This window comes from Delphinus delphis, chromosome 3 (assembly GCF_949987515.2).
Source record: "Delphinus delphis chromosome 3, mDelDel1.2, whole genome shotgun sequence".
Lineage (NCBI taxonomy): Eukaryota > Metazoa > Chordata > Mammalia > Artiodactyla > Delphinidae > Delphinus > Delphinus delphis.
The window spans coordinates 84,100,128-84,123,603 of NC_082685.1; the positions used below are offsets into that span (position 1 = coordinate 84,100,128).

At 37.7% G+C, this 23,476-nt stretch overlaps 1 protein-coding gene across 1 annotated transcript in view; it reads left to right on the top strand.

Moving 5' to 3' along the window:
* Positions 1-4,139: 4,139 nt before the first annotated feature.
* The window catches only part of PJA2 (praja ring finger ubiquitin ligase 2), a 76,944-nt gene continuing 57,607 nt past the window's right edge, over positions 4,140-23,476 (top strand). Inside the window, exon 1 of the mRNA XM_060009040.1 lies at positions 4,140-4,287. The gene's annotated coding sequence lies outside the window, so the exon portion shown is untranslated. The remainder of the gene's footprint in view (positions 4,288-23,476) is intronic.

Below are 23,476 nucleotides of genomic sequence, written 5' to 3' on the forward strand. Positions count from 1 at the left end.
AGCCAAAAATTAATAAATAAATATATTAAAAAAAAAAGACTTGGCATCAAGGGACATGATGACGCAGTGCAGGCAAGCAACCACCCTGGAAAATATTTGCTCATCTACTGCTTTCTATCAAAAGGTTAATGATCAAAAGGGGGAAATTGTGAAATAAAATTCATATTTTATGACAAGACAAGAAACAGTTAACCATAAAAAATTTTTTTTCTTCTCCCTTTGGCTTCCTCTCTCCCCTCTACTCTGCATTATATATTGACCAAACCTCCCCCATCAGCAGTAATATCTGCTAACCATAAAGAGCAACATTTTCCTGGCATCAACAAGACAACTCCTTAAAAGATAACATTGCTTCTTGATCTTGTAAGGGACCGCGATGATGCTTAGATATGGATTATGTAAACCTTCAATAATACATCATTTAATGCACAGCCCTGTCTCAAAAAGCTTATATAACTGTGCCTTGAATTCTAATGGGCAGATTATTCTCAGAGCTTTCTGAGTTGCTGTTCCCTGGGTTATAATTCTCAATTTGTCTTGAATAAAATTTTCCATTTCTTTCTTATATTGACTGATTAAGTTTTCATCAGCAGTGGTGTGTGGCCATTGATGATTCTGTTTGGTTAGCTTCATGCTCATCTAATGATTAGACAGAGATTTCCTTAGATGCCTTGAATCAGTATGTCTCCCAGGGTTTGTTGAGGGTATGTGTGTGTGTGTGTGTTTTGGGCAGGGCTTCAACACCAAGCCAGGCAGTTGACAGTTCTCCCTTAGCTTTCACTTCTTCCTTATGCAAAGCCTCAAGGTCAGCCTTAGGTGAATGTTTAGGGCCTTCTCAGGTCTTTCCTGAGCTTACACACTGCTTAGCGCAGCCCTGGGCATGTGTGTGAGTTTCTGGATTCTCATGAATATGTTGGAGCTTACAAAGTTCCTACAGACAAATCTCCAGCTTTTCCTTTTAAGCTTTTTGGTTAACCTATTGTCTGCCCCAACCTGTTTCCACTGCCTAAGGTGTGGCAAAATTAATCAATTCCCTTTCATTGTGTTTTTTTGTTTGCTTGCTTGTGTTTTTTTTGTTGTTGTTTGTTTTGTTTTGTTTTTTACAAACACTTCTGGGGAAAAACCTTTTCCCCAGAAAACCACTGGTTTGGCTCTGAATCAAATCAAATCAAGATAGGCTTGCAAGTGAGATCTTCTGGGGAACCACCAGATAGGTTAAATGATGACTCTTCTCTTGGAATTAGGCTTTGGAGGAGTTCCAGCCTCATTCTGCCTTGTCTGATATCTGCCAGGCTGCTCTTTTCACCATGATTGTCAACTATTGTTTTTCAGTGCTATAGTGGAGTTGGAGATGATGGGATTAGATTAGAACAAGCCAAAACATTACAAACCTTGCTCTTCTTACTGAGATTCAGCTGTTTTCTTGAATAAATGCTTCCTGGGTTGCTGCAAGCCCTTGGTTGATTTCCACAGTTCTGAAAAAGTTGACTCTGACAATTTTGCCAGTTTTCTCATTGCTTTTACGGAGAGAAGAATTTTCAGAGGTGCTTACATCTGCATTTTTGCTGATGTCACTCTAAGGATGTAATTTGAATTCAGGTCCTCTCACTCCTTTACCAATCCTCCTTCTGTTACATCTGTGGTTCTCCAACTTTGCGTGCATCAGAATCACCTCAAAGGCTTGCTAAGATACAGGTCGCTTGGCTCCACACCTAGAGTTTCCAATTCAGGTCTGAGGTTGGACCTACCTGAGAATTTGCATTTTAAAAAAGTTCCCAGGTAATGCTGATGCTGTTGGTATGGGGATCCCTCTTTAAGAACTAACTACAGCATTACATCCTGTGGTACCTTCAACTCATTGCCTTAGGGAGTGTTTCCCACCTCTGAAATCAATAATAATACATATGTCATTAATACATATCTCTCTATATATTATGTAATAATATAATACATAAGCCAATATAAATATGTATTTAGTACTTACTACATGCTAGGTATGATATGTTCCACATTTATTAGGTTATTTAGTCTATAGTACAGCAGGTCATGAGTAGGCTTTATTACTTTCCACATATTTAAACTGGAAATTGAGGCCAGAGATGTAAGAGTCCAGAGGCACTCAGCAATAAATGCGGGAGCTAGGATGAGAGTATAGGCTTTTGATTCTGGAATACATGCTATAAGCCTCCACAAGAGTGTTTCTCAAAGAGTAACATAGATCACTTCTGATGCCTTGGATAACTTTAGTTGGGACATGCATGCAGGATTAAAAACAATGACTATTTTTCTAAACTTTGATTACATCATGATAAAAATGCCATTTGCCTACCTGCTTTTTAAATGTTTCTAGTGCTTAGTAACACTCCCTTTTTACAGGGAGTAGTCTTTCGCCTGAGAGATCTTAGTAGAAAAAATACTCTCTATCCCCAGAATTTAAAAACATTGTTTTATGTTCACTTTTCTTTCAGTTACTTTCAGCTTAGGAGAGGTGACACAGGTTTTCCATTAATAGTCATTTATAAAGGTTTTACTCTTAAAGAAATTGAAGGAAAGACACATTTATTTAAAGAAAATAATAAATACTACTGCGAGTGGTATACACAGATATGGTATGAAAGAGATTGAAATTTGGGGAAACCCTGCCCCAACAAACTGGTTAGTGTACCCAATTGAATCAATATGCAACAACCTAAAAGGAGATCAAGGAAATGTGATTAAAGTATCAATTCTCTTTCAAAGAAGGAGAGACTTGTATGGAGAAAAAGCCACAACTTCTAGAGCAACATGTGTAAAGCAGAGAAATATCAAGTGGGAAATGGTTTCTGGGTAAGAAATGTACTACTGGAGTGGGCTGAGAGTTAGTTTGGCTTCACAAAATGTCAAGCAAATTCTCATAGTCCAAGTTTTATAGGAAATCTGGGATAATTTGTTTTCATCAAAAGCAAAAAAATGAGTCTTGGTTCACTGGCAGGAGATTTCGCAGTTGCCAGGGACAGCACAAGAAATGGGGTTCTTAACTCTTGGCGGAGGGGATGCGATAAATATATCTTGGGCATTGGGCATGTGTGCGGAGGGGGTGAAGAAGTGAAGAGAGTTGGGGGTAAGATGGGAGGAGAGTGGTACTGTAATCAGAGAAGCGGACACGTTCAGGATGAAAAAAGAGGACATATACAGGATGAAGAAACAATTAAGCACCAGTGACATGACTGCCTAAACTGTTATCCTTGTTTAAATTAAGCAAGGTGTCCAGGGACTACAGCTGTTGTTATTTATTTTGGTTGCATGTGATGTTACTTCCCGGCTTGACAACCCATCAGCCCCAAGGTGCAACTGGAAGTCTCTGGTCAGGCCATAGCTATACAGAGGAAACGCGGGCATCCCCTATAACCCGCCCCCACCCCCAAAAGAATCAGAAAAGAAGGGGCAGGCGACTGACTGGGGGACTGCGGAGTGGGAGGGGAGAAGGCACTATATAGTGTGCAGGCAAGGTGGGTTGGGAGGAAGACCTGCCCTTCCTCCGTCTGCTATTTCCTCTTGGCCCATCCATATCTGAACTGCAAAGGTTTGAACTTCATGCCAGGAGACCCTAATCTTGTTAGTTAGGTTTCCAGTCAAATTAGGATTGATTTTAACGCCCCCATCTTGGTTGCTGCTGTTGGAATTTCTGAAAGTCTAGCTGCGCCAGTTCTTCCTTTAACTCTCCGCACCCGCTTCCCTTTCCCTGAGACCCCGCCCTTTTCTCCCCACCCAAACCACAAAAGGCCTGCTGTTCCAGCCCTAGCATGGTGCCCCGCCCCTGCCCCCCAACGTCGCAGTGCTGCAGGGAACGGAGGCGGGGCCAGGCAGGGGTGGGTTTCGTCCTTCCGCTCTACGGCCAATCGGTGAACTTGCCCCTGGGCAAGAAAGCGGGACCAGGGTGTAAAGACAGTCCAAGTATGTTTCCCTTTTTCTGCCACGTCCCAACCATTGACGTGAGCCCACTCTCAGGTTCCGATTGGGTATGTGGAGTTTTCCCGCAGAGGTTCTTTAAGCCTATTGGTCGACCCTGTTTTGGGGGCGGGGGTTGCGTTCCCTCCTCCTTCTCCTCTACCGCGGCGCAAGGGGCGGGACGCGCCGCGGCAGCTTCTGCTTCCGCCGCCGGCGCCGCCGCCGCCGCTGCCGCCGCAGCCGCCGCCGCCGCCAGCCGCTGCGCGTTCGGCGGGGGAGGAGTCGGAGGCGGAGAAGAAGGCGGTGGTGGCTGTTGCAGGATCGAGCGCTGTTCTCGCTCCGGAGGCGCTGCACAGTTCGGTGAGGGTTTTTTTTTTTTTTTTTTTAATCTGGCTTGTTCTCATGTCGGGAAGGTGAGGGACAAGGCGAGGAAATTGCTGCCTTCACCTCCTCCGTTTCTTAATTTCTGTCCTCGAGAAGGAGTGGGGCCTGTCCCTGGCCCGCCGCGCCGGCCATGGTGGGTGGGGTTGATGGCTGGGAGAGGCCTTCTTCTCCTTCTGGGCCCTGTCCAGCCCGAACCTGGGGCCACGCTCTTGTTGGCGGCCGCAGCGCCCGCTGCCTCCGGCGATGGCATAGATTGGTATTGGGGTCTCCACCGGCCGCTTTTTCTTGCTGCCTCTTCTGCTGTCCTTGGTGCCTTGGCCAAGGACCCCGCTGCCTTAATCCCTACAATCGCAACTGTGTTAGAAGAGTGTGTCACCTACTAACACCTCTCACCCGCCCTCTCTGCCCATTTCCAGTCACCCTGTGTAGAGCTGATCCATCTTACGCTACAGGCCTGCATCAGCACCCCTTCCTCGAAAAACCTTCCATTGCCGTCGCTCTACTGACTGTATTTGCATTTTTCCCGATTGTCACCGAGGCTCTGTCACGCAGACACCCTGTACAGACCATAACAATCGTTCATCTCCCGATATTAGCACCATTCCATCAATGCTTCGCCTAGTTAGAGCTGTCAGGTCAGAGCACGCCTCTGGCGGATGCACCTTCAATTTCGGCCTCCCTGAGATTACTGCTTGTTAATCATTTTGCGCACATTCAAAATGGTGAGTTTAAAGCCGCTCAGACCAAGTTGAAGAAGAGGGGAGGAGGTAGTCTTTTTTACTGAGAGGAAGAATCTATTTAGGAGACTTAACCTTTCTAGGCATTTTTTTTTTCTTCTTTTTCTTTTATAACATACGCATAGGCACTGCTTTGAGTCTGCTGGTTCGGGGAAGTTTATGATTTTTTTAAAGGCCTAATATGTTGTTATTTTTATCATATCTGGTAAGTTAAATTTCTTTACATTGGCAGCCACCTCTGGTGAAGACTATAGATCATTTGCAGAGTATGTAAATAAACATGAAGATAAACGTTTTAAAGATTTTTATAAACGTTTAAACTATTTTTCCCATGTCCTCTGGAATTTATCATTTTATATGAAATAACTTTAATTAAAAAAATTAATTACAGACATACGAACTAGATGTAAAATTCAGCAATACAGAAAATGAACTATTAAGTAAAATGTGAACATTTCCTTTCATCCCCCAGTCTCATTCCACTGTCTAGAGTTAACAGTATTGTACTTCTTTCTCATGTACACTTTTAAAAATATATGCATACATGTAAAGTTGGGGGAGTTTGGTGGGATATACCAAACACATTGGTATATCACTTGCTTTTTTCACTAAATTACATATCTTGGCCATCTTTACTTGTTAAACCTGTCTCCCTGATACTTTTTAAAAACTAAATGATGTTTCAATAGCTTCAGTGGGCTGTAATTTACTTAACCATTCCCTTACTGAAAGACATTTGAATTAATTAGTTTCTTTTTCCTATCACAAATAATGCTTTATTTGAAGCCAACTTTTACATTTATTTGTTTTTAATTACAAACTTTAAATCTTCTTAAATTTTAAAACTTCAGACAGTATGGAAGACTGTAATGTAAAAAGTCTTGTCCTTCTAGTTCTACCTTCATCCTAAGAGCTGTTCAGGAAACTTCCTCTTTATGTGATTATTTCTGGAGCATGGATTCCTAGAAATGGAATTGCTGGGTTAAAAAGAGAATGCATATTTAAAATTTTGATAACCATTTCTCCCTCCTTATTACTCATTTTGAAATTATTCTTGACTCTTATGCATTTCTTCTCCAAATGAACTTTAGACTCAACTTGTAAATTAAATTAAAAATCCTCAGGTATTTTGAATGAGATTATATTGAAATTTTAGATTAATATGGGGCAAACTGACCTTCGTGATAACTGGGTCTCTCCCCTCAGAAATATGTGTATGTATGGTATGTCTCTACATTTTATTCACACCTTGCTTAGGGAAAGTTTTATAGTTTTATTCCCATATGTATGACATTCCTTCTTAGTATTCCTAGCTATTTTATGATTTGATAGCTCTGGTGGATGGAAAGTTTCTAGTAACATTTTTTCTCTTTTTTTCCCCCTCCAGTTACATGAAAGCTTTTGATTTTTTTTCTGCTTATCATGTATCTAATCACTTTATTGAGTTGATTATCTGAAAATACAGTTTTGTGGCTTTCTTTTAAATTTTATAATTTGTGTGTTTTCCTCATTGCTTTGGCTATTATACGTTTTATATAATGTTAAATAATAGCAGTGATAGTTCAACTTGGTGTTGTTTCAGACTTTAAGGGGATTGTTTCTGATGTTTTAGCCATCAATTATGATGTTTGATGAAGCTTTCTGATAAATGGAGAGTATAATAGGTTAAAATGTGTTTTTGTATTCTTAGCTTTCCAAGATGATTTTATTGTTGTTTTTCATTTCTGATGACATTTTAAAAAGCCATAAATGGATATTGAATTTTATTGATGTTTTTGATATCTTTTGAGTGGTCGTATAGGGGCATCACCAGTATTCCCTGGTTAATATTTTCCCAAGAGAACTCTTTTTTAAAGAATCAACTTTATTGAGAATAATTTACGTACAATAAAATGTACAGCTCGGTGTGTTTTTTCTTGTTTTTTTTTTTTTTTTTGCGGTACGCGGGCCTTTCACTGTTGTGGCCTCTCCCATTGCGGAGCACAGGCTCCAGACACGCAGGCCTAGCGGCCATGGCTTACGGGTCCAGCCGCTCTGCGGCATGTGGGATCTTCCCGGACCGGGGCACGAACCCGTGTCCCCTGCATCGGCAGGCGGACTCTCAACCACTGCGCCACCAGGCAAGCCCCAGCTCGGTGTGTTTTGACATATGTATACACCCATGTCTCCACTACCACAATCAAGAGTAGAATATTTTCATTACCCCAATAAAGATACAGAATATTTCTGTCATCCCCAAAAGTTCCCTACTGCCCTTTTGCAGTAAGTCACATTTTCACCCTCAGCTCTAGGAAACAGTTTGTCCTCTTTTTCTCACTATAAATGGGTTTCATTTGTTCTAGAATTTTATATAAACAGAATTATGTAATATGTATTCTTTTGCATCCATGTTTTTTTCTTTCACTATGATTTTGAGGATAATGCATATGTTTGTATGTTTAGCTGGTTCACTTTTATTGCTGAGTAGTAGTTTATGGTATTGATTTACTACAGTTATTGACCATTTCACCTATATATGGATATTTGGATTGTCTCCAGTTTGGGGTTGTTATTAGTAAAGCCGCTATGAACATTCATTCATGAGTTATTGTGTGAACATATGTTTTCATTTCTCTCGGGTAAATACTTAGAAATGGATTTGTTGGGTTGTATTGTAAACAAATGTTTAATTATAAGAACCTGCCAAACTGTTTCCCATTTTACAGTTCTAGTTGATCTACATTCTCATCAACACTTGGTTGTTTTAGTCTTTTTAATTTTAGCCCTTCTAGTGGATATGTGGTAGTATGACACTGTATTTTAAATTTGTATTTATCTGATGATTAATGATATTGAGAATTTGTTCATGTGTTATGGGTCATTTGTATGTCTTCCTTTGTGAAGTACGTGTTCAAATCTTTTGCCCATTTTTAAACGTTGAGTTGTTTGTCTTATTGAGTTGGAGGAATTCTTTATACATTTTTCTGTACAAGTCCTTTGACCCACACAGATGCATATACAGAGAGTGCAGTCTGAAGCTTACCTTTTCATTTTCCTAACTGTTTAAAATAGAGGGGCTTTTAATTTTGACTAAATTCACTTTGTCAGTTTTTCCTTTTATGATTTGTATTTCTGTGTTCTGTTTGCTCAGTGCAAAGTTACACATATTTCCTCTTACGTTTTCTTCTACAAATGTTATAGTTTTTATGTCAAGGTGTATCATCCATTTTGAGTTAATTTTTGTATATGGTGTGAGATAGGGTCAAGTTTATTTTCCCAATTCTAGCACCATTTTGGGGGAACACTTTCCTTTCCAGCATTGAATTAACTTAGTCAAAAATCAATTGACCGTGTATGTGAGTCTGTTTCTGGACTGTCCCCTTGATCTTTGTATCTATCATTTTGCCAATGCCACATTGTCATGATTATTGTTGCTTTATAGTAAGTTTTTAAATCAGGTAATGTAAGTTCTTCAGCTTTATTTTTTTCCAAAATCATTCTGGCTATTCTAGTTCTTTTGCTTTTCCATAAATTTTTTAGAAACGACTTGTTGGTTTCTACAGAGAGTACTGAGGGGATGTTAATTTAGATTATATTGAATGCATGGATCCATTTTGGAAGAATTGACATCTTAATATTGAGTCTTTCAATCAATGAACACAGGATATCTCCGTCTATTTTGTTTTAATCAAAGATCTTCATTTTCCATCATTAGCATTTTATAGTTTCAACATACAGATGTTCATATTTTGTCAGATTTATATCCAAGTATTTCATCACTTCTGATGGTATTATAAATATAATTTTCCTAAATTTCCATGTCCAGTTGTTCACTGACAGTATTTAGAAATACAGTTTTGTATACTGACTTTGAACCTGGCAACCTTGCTAAACTCACCTATTCTAGTAACATTTTTTTTTTTGTAGATTCTTTTGGATTTTCTCATGTAGATAGTTGTATCATTTGTGGATATAGGACAGTTTTGTTTCTCTTGTTTTCAGTTTGTGTGTAACCACCTCCCCTACCACCTTTTTTCTTCCTTATTGCACTGGCTAGGCCCTCCAGTATGATGTTGAACAGGAGTGGTGAGAGCAGATATCCTTGTTTTGTTCCTGATCTTAAGAGAAAAGCTTTCAATCTTTCATTATTAAGTATACAAGGGCCTTTTATCAGGTTTTATTATATACTACATATTATTATATTAAGTATAATAATCCTTTTATCAAGTTAATGATGTCCCCATTCTGTTTCTAGACTGCTGAGAGTTTTTTAATCATGATTGGACATTGTGCTCAAATGTTTTAACTGTACTTATTGAGATGATCTTATGGTTTATCTTCTTTGGTGTGTTAATAAGATAGATTACATTGATTTATTTTCAGATGTTGAGTCAACCTTGCATTCTCTAGATATGCTTCACTTGGTTGTGATGTATTATCATTTCCATAAATTGGTGGATTAGATTTGCTAATTGTTGAGTATTTTTTGGTATCTGTGTACATGAAGAATAACTTTTTGTGTAATATTTTTGTATCAGAATATTGCTGGCCTCATATGTTTAAAGTGTTTATTCCTCTTATATTTCCCGAAAAATCTTGGATGGGATTAGTATTATTTCATAAATGTTTGTCAGAGTTTGCAAGCTAACTCATCTGGGCCTAGTTAAATATGTTGAAAGGCTTTAAAGGATAAATTTAATTACTTTAATAGGTATAGGATGGTTAGGGTTATCTAATTTTTCTTAAAAACTTCCAGTCTTTGACTATGTGAGTGACCTACAATATAAGCTTTAGTAGTTTGTATCTTTCAATGAATTTGTCTCTTTCATCTATTAATTGCCATGAAGTTGTTTCTTTATTGTCCTTTTAATGTCTATAGCATCTATGGTGGTGTCTTTTCTTTCATTCCTGATATTGGCAATGTGTCCCCTCTTTTGTCTTTATTAGTTTGTTTCCACGTTTACCAATTTTGTTAATTTTTCCAAAGATCCAGCTTTTTATTTTATTACTCAAAAAACAAATGTTTTCAATTTCATTGATTTCTGCTCTTTACTATTCCTTCTTGTGTGCTTTGGATTTAAATCCACTCTGTTACAATTTTTTAAGGTATAAGCTTAGGCTATTGATTTGAGACCTTTCTTCTTTTCCTTCTAAGCACCACATTAGATGGTCCCACAATCTTTTTAAAAATTATTATTTATTTATTTATTATTTTTGGCTGTGTTGGGTCTTTGTTGCTGCGCAGGGGCTCTTTCTAGTTAGAGCGAGCGGGGGCTACTCTTCTTTGTGGTGTGCAGGCTTCTCATTGCGGTGGCTTCTCTTGTTGTGGAACACGGGCTCTAGGTGCATGGGCTTCAGTAGTTGTGGCTTGCAGGCTCTAGAGCGCAGGTTCAGTAGTTGTGGCACATGGGCTTAGTTACTTCATGGCATGTGGTATCTTCCGGGACCAGGGCTCAAACCCGTGTCCCCTGCATTGGCAGGATTCTTAACCACTGTGCCACCAGGGAAGCCCTGGTCCCACAAAGTTTTATGTTGATATTTTCTGAGTTCTTATTTGACTTTCACATTGACCCATGGGTTGTTTAGAAATATATTGTTTAATTTCCAATTATTTGTTGATTTTGCCTAGCTCTATAATTGATTTCTATGCTTAATTTTGTTTTAGATGGAAAGCATACTTTGTATAATTTTGTTTGAATTCTTTGAAGTTTTATTACTCAGAACATGGTAAGTCTTGGTAAATGTTCCATGTGCAATTCAAAATAATGTATATTATGTTGCTTTGGGGTAGAATATTCTATAAATTCTACATTCCATATTAAAAACTAAATTATATATTTATATGAAATATTCTGTAATTGTCAGTTGACTGGTGGTGCTTGTTAGGTTTTCTATTTCCTAACTGAGGTTTTGTCTACTTGTTTTGTTGGTCACTGAGAAGAATTGAAGTCTCCAAGTATAATTGTGGATTTGTCTATTTCTCCTCTTTGTTCTAACTATTTTTGCTTCATGAATTTTGAACCTCTGTTGTCAGATGCATATATGTTTAGGATTGTTATGTCTTCTTGGTGAATTGACCCCTTTGTCATTATATAGTATCCTTCTTTGTCTCTGGTAATATTTCTTCTTCTGCAGTCTACTTTATCTGATATTAATACTGCCACTCCATCTTTCTTTTGATTCATGTTTGCATGATTAAAAAAAAACACCTTTAAAAGCATTTATTTTTAAAAAAGAAAAACACTTTAAAGGCACACATAATATGAAAGTAAAAAGATTGGATAAATATTGTTTGCAAACACTCACCAAAAGAAGGCTGATGTGCCTATATTAATATTGTACAAAATAGACATAAAGGAAGAAGTATAAGAGATAACAGGAAAGTATCATAATAAGTAGGTCAGTTCATCAAGACGATATAATAATCCTAAGTGTGTGTTTACCTAATAACATAGCTTCTGAATATAGAAGTTAATATAATTAGCAGTAAAGATAGTATGCATTCATAGCTGGAGATTTTACATATACATTTGATGTAACTGATAGAACAATTATATAAAAATATCAGTATGGGAGTAGAAAATTTGAATGACATGATTAATCAACTTGATATAATTGACATTCATAGCACATATTATCTAAAGACTGAAGACTATACTTTTTTTTTTCAAGTGCACTTGGGACATTTGCCAAAATATTCTGGTCCTTGAAGTATGATCAAATTTCACAGAATTGAAATTATGCAGTACATGTTTTCTGATCACTGTGGAATTAATTACAACTCAGGAACAGAAAATAACTTATCAGGGCTCCAAATGTTTGAAGATTAATCAAGACATTTCTAAATAGCCCATGAATCAAAATGAAGTCACGATGGAAATTAGAAAATATTTTGATATGAAAAACAACAGAAGTATTACATCAGAGCTTGTTGAGTGTAACTGAAGCAGTGCTTTGAGAGGACTTTATTGCTTTATACAGGCACGCTTCATTTTTATTGTGCTTTGTTTCATTGCACTTCACAGACTACTGTGTTTCTCTACAAACTGAGGTTTACGGCAACCCTGCAATGAGCAAGTTTATCGGTGCCATTTGTCCAACAGCATTTTCTCACTGATAGTTAGCACTTTTTTGACAGTAAAATACTTTTTTTTTTTTTCTTTGCGGTATGCAGGCCTCTCACTGTTGTGGCCTCTCCCGTTACGGAGCAGAGGCTCCAGACGCGCAGGCTCAGCGGCCATGGCTCACGGGCCCAGCCGCTCCGCGACATGTGGGATCCTCCCGGACCGGGGCACGAACCCGTGTCCCCTGCATCGGCAGGCGGACTGTCAACCACTGCGCCACCAGGGAAGCCTCAGTAAAATACTTTTTAATTAAGTTGTGTCCATTGGGTTTTTTTTTAACCACAATGCTATTACATGCTTAATAGACTACACTATAGCAAAAATGTAACTTTTATACACACTGTGAAACCAAAAAAAAATTTACTTCCTTTGTTGCACTGTTCACTTTATTTTGGTGGTTTGAAACTGAACCCACAATATCTCTGAGGTATGCCTGTATGCATATATTAGTAAGGAAGAAAAGTTCAAAATCAGTGGTGTAAGCTCACAACTGAAGGGAGCAACAAATTAAACCCAAAGAAAGCAGAAAGAAGGAAGTAGTAAATATAAAAGTAGAAATCAATGAAACAGAAAAATTTACAGTTTGTTGAGAAGACTTTTAAAAAATAATAAGCCTGTAGTGACTGATCAAGAAAAAATTGGGGGACAACAGACAATACCAATACTAAGAATGAAAAACTGAAGCATCACTACAAATTGTATAGATATTAAATTGTTAAGGAAAATTATGAACAATTTTATATTAGTACATATTTGCTAACTTGAATGAAAGGTCATAATCTTTGAAAAACAAATTGAATTTATTAAAAACTTTTCCATCAAGAAAACCCCAGGCCCAGATGGCTTCACTGGTAAACCTCTCAAACATTTAAGTAAGATATAATGGTAATTTTACACAGACTTTTTCGAGAACTGAAAAAGAAAACATTTCCCTGAACATTTTATGATTTTTGCATAATCTTGGTAGGAAAAACCTAACAAGAACATGAGAAAAAAGAGATAATTACAGGCCAATAATTCTCAAGAACATAGATACAGAGATAATCCAGTGATATGTAAAAAAGATATCACAGATTTGTTCCAGGAATACAAGGTTGGTTTGTTGTTTTACAATTAATCAATGTAGTCCATCTCTTTAACAGTGTAGAAGACTCATACGATCATCTCTGTAGATAGAGAAATCATTTGACAAAAGTCACCATCTGTCGTGTTAAAAAATCCTCATCAAATTAGGAATAGAAGAAAATACTGTTAATTTTCTGGAGTATCAACAACAACAACAAAAACCCTACAGCTAATATCATACTCAATGAAAAAGCTTGTTTCATGTCCCATATCTTTTTTTTTCTATTTAACATTATGCTGGAATTCTAACCAGTGCCCTCAGGATAAAAAAAGTTAATTTTAAAAAATGGAAAAAAAAATTTTTTTTTGCGGTACGCGGGCCTCTCACTGTTGTGGCCTCTCCCGTTGCGGAGCACAGGCTCCGGATGCGCAGGCTCAGCGGCCATGGCTCACGGGCCCAGCCACTCCGCGGCATGTGGGATCTTCCCGGACCGGGGCACGAACCCATGTCTCCTGCATTGGCAGGCGGACTCTCAACCACTGCGCCACCAGGGAAACCCTAAAAATTGGAAAAAAATTTTAAAAGTGTTTACCAGCAAAGTTTTAGAATAAGTGAATTTAGCAAGGTGACTGGATACAAGGACAACATGCAAAAATTAACTGTAAGTTGTGTGTTAGCAACCAAAAAGTATGAAATAAAATTAGAAAAGTACATTTAGAATAGCATCAAAATATGTAAGATACCTAAGGATAAATATAATAAAAACTTGGGCAAAACTTCTACACTGAAAAATATAAAACAGTGCTGAGACATTTTAAAATACTTAAATAAGTGGAGAAATATTCCATCTTTATATGGTAGGAACTCAATATTGTTAAAATGTCAATTACCCCAGGTTGAGCTATAGGTTCAATAAAATTTCAATTAAAATCCCAGAATTTAAAAATTTTAATCAAATGGATTCCAAAATTTATATCAAAATGTAAATGTCTCAAGACTTGCTATAAAGTTACAGTAATTAAGACAGTGTTATATTAGAACCAGGTAGACAAAAAGACCAATGGAAGAATATGAGTGTCTAGAAATAGACCTTCACATATGTCGTTTCTTGGTTTATGACAAAAGCTCCACTGAAGTTAAGAAAACATTTACTTTTAATAGTGTTAGATAAATTGGATATTGGATATTTGGGAATAAATGAACCTTGATTTTTACTTGATACTATATTCAAAAGCTCATTTGAGTTGGATCATAGAACTAAATGTAAAAGCTAAAATTATCAAGATTCTAGAAGAAAACCTAGAAGTATATCTTCATCACCGTGGGGTAGGCAAAAAATTTTTTAAATAGAACATAAAATTGATAAATTAGACTACAATCAGTTACAAATTTCTATTCATGAAGACATCATTAAAGAAAAGAGGCAAGCCACAGACTGCAAGAATATACTCACATTAAGTAAATCTGGTGAAAGACTTGTATCCAGAAAAATATAAGTAACTCTTAAAAATCAAAAAGAAAAAGGCAAACAACACACATTAAAAAATATGCAAAAAAGCAGGCAGGTCTTCACAAAAGAAGTTATCCAAAAGGCCAATGTGCATAGGTAAAGGTGCTCTACATCAGTGGTCCCCAACCTTTTTGGCACCAGGGACTGGTTTCGTGGAAGACAGTTTTTCCATGGACCGGCAAGGGGGGATGGTTCAGGCGGTAATGCGAGCAGTGGGGAGAGATGGGGAGTGGCAGATGAAGCTTCCCTCTCCCGCCGCTCATCTCCTTCTGTGCGGCCTGGTTCCTAACAGGCTGTGGACTGGTAGTGGTCTGCGGCCCGGGGTTTGAGGATCCCTCCTCTACATTATTACTCATCAGGGAAATGTCACAATGAGGCACCATCACACCCCTGTCAGAATGGCTGAAATTAGAGACTGACAATATCAAGTGTTGCCAAGGATGTGAAACAATATCAAGTGTTGCCAAGGGTATGAAACAACTGATACTCTTTTTTTGCGGTACGCGGGTCTCTCACTGTTGTGGCCTCTCCCGTTGCAGAGCACAGGCTCCGCGGCCATGGCTCACGGGCCTAGCTGCTCTGCGGCATGTGGGATCTTCCCGGACCGGGGCACGAACCCGTGTCCCCTGCATCGGCAGGCGGACTCCCAACCACTGCGCCACCAGGGAAGCCCACAGCTGATACTCTTATATATTGCTGGTGGGAATGTCAGGTTGTTTCAGCCACTTTACAAAACTGTCAGTATGTGTTATAGCTAAACATAGCTGTGGACTGTGATCCAGTAATTTCAGGTCAGATGTACCCAAGAAAGGTAAACAAAACAAAACAAAACATGTACAAGGATGTTCATAACGTGAATGAATCCCAGAAACATTGTGTCAAGCAAAAGTAGACAGACACAAAAGAGTTCATGATGTATGATTCCACTTGTATGAAGTTTAAAATAGGAAAAACTAAACTGAGGTAATAGAGGTCAGGAGAGTGGTTGCCTTTGGTTCGTGAGGAGTCAGTGTCTTGGAAGGAGAGAGAGAGAGAACCCTCTGAAGTGATGGTATATGATTTACATCTTGACATAGGTGGTAGTTTTTCAGATATATACCTATGTAAAAATTCATTGAATTGTAATGTGTACTTGAGTTTTATACTTTATTATATGTAAACAATTCTTCAACAAATGATTGCAGAGAAAAGGAAAATAATTTAAGTTTTTATCATGAAAAGTTCCAAACAAATTTCAGTAGAGTACAAGGAGCCCCCACGTACATATCATCTTGCTTCAACATTTTGCCATGCTTGTTTCTGTATCTCCCCAACCGCCATTCACATATGTTCCCTTTTTTTTTGTTTTTTTTGGTAGTGCTCACATCTAAATGTCTATCACAGATAACATTAATTTATTCTGAGCATATTTTGTGTTTTTTAACATCAGATGAAATTTGCTACCTTTTCATATGCATAACATTTTATTTTTTATTTTCCTTATTTCCTGTACCCTTGTTTTTTCTTTTCCTGGCTCACTGACATGAAAATAAATCTCTGCAGCTTTTTTTTTTTTAATTGAAGTATAGTTGATTTACAGTGTTGTGTTAGTTCTCTGCAGCTTTTTTATTCTGAGCTGACTGACTTGCACATCTCAAAAGAGGGTAGGTTGAGCAGCATCCTTATTTGTGACACATTTGAATCAGAGATCTTCCTATCTAAATGAGGTAAATTTGACGAATGTTCTTCATCTTGTTTTTTAATGAATTGATACTATATTTTTTCATCTTACTTTTCTTTTGTTAATCTTTTTCCCCCTTAGCCAATTACGCTTCCAGTAAAACACAGAAAATATTGTTCTACTGTGTTGGGTGTATGCTCATTCAAGTCTTTCTTCAAGGATTGCTGTTGATAGTCTTTAAAAAAAACAGTATTTTGTTAACACTTTTTTTTTTAACGGAATGAGAAGTTTATAAACACATGGTGAGATAGAGGGTTTACCAGAACAGAATTTGAAAATACAGTTTTTTACCTACTTAAATATAACATTTTTGGATTATTTGTTTCTGATTATGTATATTTTATGTCTGAGTTATGTTTTGTAATGTAATTTTCACTGTACCAATGCTGAGTTTACTGTTCCTCTTTTACAGTGGTTTACAAAAAAGTTTTCAGAGAAGAGTAGTAGTTAATCAAGTATAGCCTTCTATCAGGTTACCTCTTGTAACTAGGGATAGCAAACCCATTTCATCTTAGAAGTTTAACAGTTGTACCTGAAATTTTCTCTCTGATTTAGGTATTATCATTTCTACAGCTGCTCCTTGCAGAATTTGCCAGTCATAGCCTGGAAGTTTGCTTGTGTAGCAGCTTGTAACTTTCAAGTCTTGTGGTTGATAATAGATTACTTGATTTACTGAATGTGTCCAGTTGCTTACAGTGATATATGGGAGTAATGTCACCTCAGTCCTTATTTATTGTTTACTAGTTAGATGTACTGAATATTTTGCAGTTGTATATATGTATAAGCAACTATTTGTGCTTGTGGATAGAAGACATGAAAAATCTAGAGATACATTAAAAATAATATGTAAGCGTGAAACAGAATCAAGTGCAAGCTTACATTGTTCAAAATGGATACTTTATTAATCTCCTGGGATATTTACTTTGCCTTAACAGCTGAAAGTGGAACGATGAGATAATGTTAGGAAGCTAAGTTTCGATGTAATTGGTTCCAACATATATGAAACAGCTTTCTAGTGGCATTTGTCAGAGTTTGTCATAAACTCATTTTGTCATGAAGTGTTGATTTCTGAATATATAGCTCAAGTGTGGTAATAATTACAAAATTTTGTATGACTAAAGAATTATCTTACTAAAAGGAAATGCAGGCTAGATAATTATAAAAGTTTGTTTTTTTGTGTTTTTTTTTTTTTTTTTTGCGGTACGCGGGCCCCCCACTGCTGTGGCCTCTCCCGCTGCGGAGCACAGGCTCCGGACGCACAGGCTCAGCAGCCATGGCTCACGGGCCCAGCCGCTCCGCGGCATGTGGGATCCTCCCGGACCGGGGCACGAACCCACGTCCCCTGCATCGGCAGGCGGACTCTCAACCACTGCGCCACCAGGGAAGCCCTATAAAAGTTTGTTTTAAGAGGAATCTTAAGAAACATTTCTAGGGCACTTTGGAAGCATATATGTAAAGCTAAATATGGGAGAATATAAAATAAATATTCCAGTGGGCTTGGAAGAGTAATCAAGACTTCCCTCTTCAAATAGTTGGATCAAATTGTATTTGTTTCTGAACTTTTTGTTTTGTTCTGTTTCTTATATAACAGTATCTGAGTTTTAGGTGTCCAACATTATGATTCAACATCTGTGTTCATTACAAAGTGATCATTACCAAAAGTCTAGTTACCATTCATTACCATATATTCTTGGTGGGAATGTAAATTGGTGCAGCCACTATGGAAAACAATATGGAGGTCCCTCAAAATATTAAAAATAGAACTATCATCTGATCCAGAAATTCCACTTATGAGTATTTATTTGAAGAAAATGAAAACACTAACTTGAAAAGATATATGCACCCCATGTTCAGTGAAGCATCATTTACAACAGCCAAGATATGGGAACAGCCTAAGTGCCCATCCATGGATAAATAGATAAAGAAGATGTGGTGTGTGTGTGTGTGTGTGTGTGTGTGTGTGTGTGTGTGTATATGTATATAATGGGATATTAGCCATTAAAAATAATGAAATCTTGGTATTGTGACAATATGGGTGGACCTTGAGGGCATTTTGCTAAGAAATCAAACAGAGAAAGACGAATACCATGTGATCTCACATGTGGAATCTTAAAAAACAAAAAAACCCAAACTCATACATACAGAGAACAGATTGGTAGTTGCCAGAGGTGGGGGTTAGGAGCAGGCAAAATGGATGAAGGGGGTCAGAAAGTGCATATTTCCAGTTATAAAATATGTAAGTCATGGGCATGTAATGTACAGCATGTTGACTAATAGTTAATAGTACTATGTGGCATATTTGCAAGTTGCTAAGAGAGTAGATTTCAAAAGTTCTTTTCACAAGAAAAAAATTTCATAACTGTATAGTAACAGATATTAACTAGACTTGTGATTATTTCACAATATATATAAATATTGAATAATTATGTTGTATACCTAATACAATGTTATATGTCATTAACACCCCCCCCTTTTTTTTTTTTTTCCAAGTGAGTTTTTTCTGGCTCCCAGCAAATGGATCACAGTGGTATAGATACAGGCTTTCAGTTGAAACTTTTCCTCTGGAAGTTCAACTGATTTCTCTCTTTCTGCCTAAAACTTCATTTAAATTATTTAGATGTAAATTCTAAAAGTAAGTGTTCCTGATCCAGTAGCTTTTCAATGAGTATCTACTAGGTGATAGATGGAGTGTAAGTGCTAAGCAGCAGTTCTGACACTGTCAACAAGCAAAAGGCCAGTATAATTAATTTTGGTACTGTTATCCCTAACATGGCATTTTCCAAGCTGAGAATAAGTAGATCTTTTAAAGGGAGAAAATGTACTTTCATGAGATGGTATTAGAAAATCTTCATTCTGGTGATAGGTGGAAATATAAGAAAATTCAGAATCTAAGTACACGTAATTGAAATTGCTTGTATTTATCTAATACAGGATAATTTGTTATGCAGCAATAGACCTAGCAGCTCAGAACATTTATTATCTCATAGTTTCTATGGGTCAGAAATTTAGGAACAGCCTGGCTGGGTAGTTTTGGATCAAGGTCTCATGAGGCTACAATCAAGATGTAGGCTGGGACTGCAGTCATCTGAAGCCTTGACTGGGGCTGGAGGATCTGCGTCCTAGGTGGTTCATTCACATGGCTATTGCCAGAAGACCTCAGTTTCTTCTGGCTTTTGGCAGAAACTGCCAGTTCCTCATCCTGTGGACCTTTCCATAAGACTGCTTGAGTGATCTTATGGTGTAGCACCTGGCTTCTCCCAGAGAGAGTGAGCCAAGAGAGAGTAAGGAGGAAGCCACAATGTCTTCTGTGCCTGAATCTTGTACATCACACACTTCTATCATTTTATCTTCATTAGAAAAAAGTCACTAATTATAGCCTACACTTAAAGGGAACAAATTAGGCTCTGCTTTTTGAAGGGAGAAGTATCAAAGAATTTGTGGACATATTATAAAACCAGCACATTATTCTAACAGAGGTATGGTGATGTTACTGAAATGAGTGGGCTACATTGCAAAAATAATAATAATAAATGTGTAAGTTTTAAGTATTATACAAGCTGGTCTGTTAGTTGACTACTCAGTGGTGTAGGAGAACTATGATTCTGAAGGCAGTTCAAGGTGTAGGCTTAGTATGTATCAACTTCAGTGTATATTGTGTTCATTTAGATATATGAACATTCATTATTCTGTTTGCTTAAGTCTTTTGCTTTATTACTATTTTATTTATTTTTTAACATTTATTAAAGTATAGTTGCTTTACAATGGTGTGTTAGTTTCTGTTGTACAACAGAGTGAATCAGCTATATGTATACATATATCCCCATATCCCCTCCCTCTTGCGTCTCCCTCCCACCCTCCCTATCCCACCTCTCTAGGTGGTCACAAAGCACCCAGCTGATCTCCCTGTGCTATGTGGCTGCTTCCCACTGGCTATCTGTTTTACATTTGGTAGTGTATGTATGTCCATGCCACTCTCTCACTTCATCCCAGCTTACCCTTCCCCGCCCTGTGTCCTTAAGTCCATTCTCTACATCTGCGTCTTTATTCCTGTCCTGCCCCTAGGTTCTTCAGAACCACTTTTGTTTTTAGATTCCATATACATGTGTTAGCATACGGTATTTTTTTTTCTCTTTCTAACTTGCTTCACTCTGTATGACAGACTCTAGGTCCATCCACCTCACTACAGATAACTCAATTTGGCTTCTTTTAATGGCTGAGTAATATTCCATTGTATGTATGTGCCACATCTTCTTTATCCATTCATCTGTCGATGGACACTTAGGTTGCTTCCATGTCCTGGCTATTGTAAATAGTGCTGCAATGAACAATGTGGTACATGACTCTTTTTGCATTATGGTCTTCTCAGGGTATATGCCTAGTAGTGGGATTACTGGGTCATATGGTAGTTTTTTTTTTTTTTAGATTTTAAGGAACCTCCATACTGTTCTCCATAGTGGCTGTATCAATTTACATTCCCACCAAAAGTGTAGGAGGGTTCCCTTTTCTCCACACCCTCTCCAGCATTTATTGTTTGTAGATTTTTTGATGATGGCCATTCTGACCTGTGTGAGGTAATACCTCATTGTAGTTTTAATTTGCATTTCTCTAATGATTAGTGATGTTGACCATCCTTTCATATGTTTGTTGGCAATCTGTATATCTTCTTAGGAGAAATGTCTATTTAGGTCTTCTGCCCGTTTTTACATTGGGTTTTTTTTTTTTTTTTTTTGATGTTGAGCTGCATGAGCTGCTTGTATATTTTGAAGATTGATCCTTTGTCAGTTGCTTCATTTGCAAATATTTTCTCCCATTCTGAGGGTTGTCTTTTCATCTTGTTTATGGTTTCCTTTGCTGTGCAAAAGTTTTGAAGTTTCATTAGGTCCCATTTGTTTATTTTTGTTTTTATTTCCATTTCTCTAGGAGGTGGGTCAAAGAGGATCTTGCTGTGATTTATGTAATAGAGTGTTGTGCCTGTGTTTTCCTCTAAGAGTTTGATAGTGTCTGGTCTTACATTTTGGTCTTTAATCCATTTTGAGTTTATTTTTGTGTATGGTGTTAGTGAATGTTCTAATTTCATTCTTTTACATGTAGCTGTCCAGTTTTCCCAGCACCACTCATTGAAGAGGCTGTCTTATCTCCATTGTATATGCTTGCCTCCTTCATCAAAGATAAGGTGACCATATGTGCGTGGGTTTATCTCTGGTCTTTTCATCCTGTTCCATTGATCTATATTTCTGTTTTTGTGCCAGTACCGTACTGTATTTATTACTGTAGCTTTGTAGTATAGTTTGAAGTCAGGAAGCCACATTCCTCCAGCTCCGTTTTTCTTTCTCAAGATTGCTTTGGCTATTCAGGGTCTTTTGTGTTTCCATACAAAGTGTGAAATTTTTTGTTCTAGTTCTCTGAAAAATGCCATTGGTACTTTGATAGGGGTTGCATTGAATCTGTAGATTGCTTTTGGTAGTATAGCCATTGTCACAATGTTGATTCTTTCAATCCAAGAACATGGTATATCTCTCCATCTGTTTGTATTATCTTTAATTTCTTTCATCAGTGTCTTATAGTTTTCTGCATACAGGTCTTTTGTCTCCTTAGGTAGGTTTATTCCTAGGTATTTTATTCTTTTTGTTGCAATGGTGAATGGGAGTGTTTCCTTAATTTCTCTTCCAGATTTTTCATCATTAGTATATAGGAATGCAAGAGATTTCTGTGCATTAATTTGGTATTCTGCTACTTTATCAAATTCATTGATTAGCTCTAGTAGTTTTCTGGTTGCATCTTTAGGATTCTCTATGTATAGTATCATGACATAAGCAAACAGTGAGAGCTTTACTTCTTCTTTTCTGATCTGGATTCCTTTTATTTCTTTTTCTTCTCTGATTGCTGTGGCTGAAACTTCCAAAACCTTGTTGAATAATAGTGGTGAGAGTGGGCATCCTTGTCTTGTTAATGATCTTAGAGGAAATCATTTCAGTTTTTCACCATTGAGGACTATGTTGTCTGTGGGTTTGTCATATATGACCTTTATTATGTTGAGTTAGGTTCCCTCTATGCCCAGTTTCTGGAGACTTTGTTATCATAAATTGGTGTTGAATTTTGTCGAAAGCTTTTTCTGCATCTACTGAGATTTTCATATGGTTTTTATCCTTCAATTTGTTAATATGGTGTATCACATTGATTTGCAAATATTGAAGAATCCTTGCATTCCTGGGATAAACCCCACTTGATCATGGTGTATGATCCTTTTAATGTGATGTTGGATTCTGTTTGCTAGTATTTGGTTGAGGATTTTTGCATCTGTGTTCATCAGTCATATTGTCCTGTAGTTTGAGAAGGATAGGTGTTAGCTCTTCTCTAAATGTTTGATGGAATTCGCCTGTGAAGCCATCTGGTCCTGGGCTTTTGTTTGTTTGATTTTTTTTTTTTTTTTTTTGTGGTACGCAGGCCTCTCACTGTTTTGGCCTCTCCCGTTGCGGAGCACAGGCTCTGGACGCGTAGGCTCAGCAGCCATGGCTCACAGGCCCAGCCGCTCCGCGGCATGTGGGATCTTCCCGGACCGGGGCATGAACTTGCGTCCCCTGCATCGGCAGGCGGACTCTCAACCACTGCGCCACCACGGAAGCCCTGTTTGAAGATTTTTAATCACCGTTTCAATTTCAGTGCTTGTGATTGGTCTGTTTATATTTTCTATTTCTTCCTGGTTCAGTCTTGGAAGGCTGTACTTTTGTAAGAATTTGTCCATTTTTTCCATGTTGTCCATCTTATTGGCATACAGTTGCTTATAGTAATCTCTCATGATCCTTTGTATTTCTGCAGTGTCAGTTGTTACTTCTCCTTTTTCATTTCTAATTCTATTGATTTGAGTCTTCTCCCTTTTTTTTTTGTTTGTTTGTTTTTGCTGTATGTGGGCCTCTCACTGTTGTGGCCTCTCCCGTTGCGGACCACAGGCTCTGGACGCACAGGCTCAGCAGCCATGGCTCATGGGCCCAGCTGCCCCACGGCATGTGGGATCTTCCTGAACCGTGGCAC